Genomic DNA, 2647 nt, shown 5'->3' with positions numbered 1-2647 from the left:
TCCCATATATGCGACAACACCTCCGCACAATAATTCAGCACAGCGAGTGATAACATTTTTCATCACAATGCTTATGTGTCTCTGTACAGCTAGCTTTGATAACATCACGTTAACGGATCTTACCTTCTTTGAGCTACTTTTCTAAGTGATGAAAAAAGTTAGACGTTGTCCCCACCGTCTGTGAAAGCGAAGCGCTGCTGAGTTAGCTCAGTGGCCATCGGATTTCTTACTATTTATGGAGCGCTATTATATTACTGACGATTAGACAAACATTTTCTGCCGCTGAGAGGAAACCACTGCGCATGTCCTGGAGCGCCGCGCGCGAGTGAAAGGTGGGGAGGGGAGGGAGGAGTAACAGAAACACGTTATTGGTTGGATTTTAATCGGTGCGTTTTGCATCCGCTGAAAACAAAGATGTTAACAAATAAACTGGAGAGTCTGCTGTACGTTTAGTGATATTTTCACAGTTGCGGTCTCGACTGGTCTTGAAATAAAATGCCGAGTCCTCAGAGTCCGAGACCGAGACGAGACCGAGACCATCAGAAAATGGTCTTAAGACCGGTATCGAGACCAAGACTAACTTCGAGTACCACAACACTGATTTCCAGAGTTCTCTTCCTGATTAGCATTAAAAATGTTTAGCCCTCTATACAGTAATAGATCCTGAATCATTTATTTTACAAATAGTTTTCAAGTTCTTATTATTTACCAGTCCAACATCTTTGCTCCTAGCAAAACAAATACAGTCAGCTGTTGTGTCTTTAACTTTTCAGTTTTTTTAACAAAAATACAACACTTACATGGAGAGCATATTATTCACTGTGAAAAAAGAAAGCAAGCCAGACTCCTGCATGCAGGCTGGATACGACGATCTGAAATGACACGCAAAGTCATGGTGATAAGTATTTTGGAGCTGAAAGACAAAGAGGTACGAAGCTGTTCATCCATTATTTGGACAGAGGGAACAAGTTTCAGCAGAATCAACCTGATAGAAAATGTTCCCCTCTGTGACTTTACTGTATGAAAAGCTGACACTTCCTAAATCTGAGAGGTCACTGGTCATTTTAAGGGTCTCCCTGATGGACTCCGTCTCCCCAAAAAGTATCTCAGAGCTTTGGGTCAACTCTGTGCAAGACTGCAGCAGAAATGTTTAAAAGAAAACTAAAATCTAGATTATAATTTTAAGGAAGTGTAAATTAACATGATATATGGGTGGAGTGGAAGGATGAAACTGATCAGTGTGGAATGAAGACACCTGATATTTGAACAAACTGCGAGTCTGGAGAACCAAAGGTGTAAATATGGATCCCAACCACAGTTAAGCGCCAGATCATTCAGTCCTGCTGTATTTAAGTTTAAAATATTCTTCTGATTGGAAGTTATCACATTTCAGAACCGGCCCAGGAAGAGTCTGATCTTCAGTCTGAGAGAATCCATGCAGGTAGCTGGACATAATGATGATGAGAAGGGGCTTCCAGTCTGAATGAACTTCACCAAAGATAAATGGGAAAATACCAGTGAAACAAGCAATCAGATCTGAAAGCCCTGCTGGATGTTTAACAGTAAAACCTTTTCAATTGATTATTGAGAAGAATAATATTTATAATATAACATAAATAAAATAATACTTTTAATATCACAAACTGATTTTTAAAACTCCTTCACTTTGTTAAATCCTTCCTGCAGTGTGACTTTACTGAACAAAGTGCTGACTCACTGCAACGCTAAGTTATGTCTGTGCTTATGATTCAATCTAGTTTCCTGCAGTGATCCAGTTATTAAAAGAAATCCAAAATAAAATATGTTTACATACTTCAGTGCTGCAAATAGCTGATGCTACCTGTCTCTGAAACACACACAAGAACATTAATTGTTAAAAAAGGGCAGCTCACTAAGATCAGGAAAGAGTTTATCTGGACCAAATACAAAGTCAGATGAAGCCACTCAAAGGGATCTGGAAAAAGAAAACATTTTAACTAAAACATCAAGATGTCTGTGAACTCATGAACAGAAACAGGTTTCCAATTTTGTCTGCTTCATGTTTGTGAGAGACTGTTGATACTGAATGAGTCATAAATGTCCTTCTTCTGCTCACTGCCTGACACTAATTAACTTTTTGTCGGAAATTCCCCAACTGGAAGATCCAGTTTTTCTCTTTTAACTCCAGCGTAGATAAGGCCATCACATTCCTCAGATTTCTTACTGGAAGAGCTCAATGTTTTCAAAGATGACAAACACCACAAGCATTCAAGGAAGCTTCAGACAAGTGACCTGAAAGCCCTGCTGGATCCTTGCTGTACGCAGACATAGATGCTCATTTGGTGGCTCTGTGGGTTATGAATCAGGCATCTTTCTTTCATTTAACTGATCAATGGCCGATCAATTAAAACTGATGCTGCCAACATGTTGCAACCAATCCTGGGCTTCACGGCGGTCGCTGTATGTTGTGTCTCGTCTTAGCTAAACGTTTAACCAAACAACTAATCAGTACACTCAGTGGTCATTTCATGACCACATTATGAAATTAAGTTAGAAAAAATGCTTATATAGAAATTAGAGGTGTGCCGATCGATCGGCCACCGATCATAATCGGCCGATTTCCGTGAAAAAGTGTATGATCGGTGATCGGCGATCACGGTCTCTTGTT

The 2647-nt window shown here is 39.8% G+C and overlaps 1 long non-coding RNA gene across 1 annotated transcript in view; it reads right to left on the bottom strand.

Moving 5' to 3' along the window:
- Window positions 1-2647, bottom strand: part of LOC107833797 (uncharacterized) — an 18988-nt gene that overhangs the window by 910 nt on the left and 15431 nt on the right. The window contains exon 2 of the long non-coding RNA XR_001659562.1: window positions 801-872. This is a non-coding gene — a long non-coding RNA (uncharacterized LOC107833797). The remainder of the gene's footprint in view (window positions 1-800; window positions 873-2647) is intronic.

The sequence above is a fragment of the Poecilia formosa genome, unplaced genomic scaffold (assembly GCF_000485575.1).
Source record: "Poecilia formosa unplaced genomic scaffold, Poecilia_formosa-5.1.2 Scaffold455, whole genome shotgun sequence".
Taxonomy (NCBI): Eukaryota; Metazoa; Chordata; class Actinopteri; order Cyprinodontiformes; family Poeciliidae; genus Poecilia; species Poecilia formosa.
This window is presented reverse-complemented; position numbering and strand designations above follow the sequence as displayed.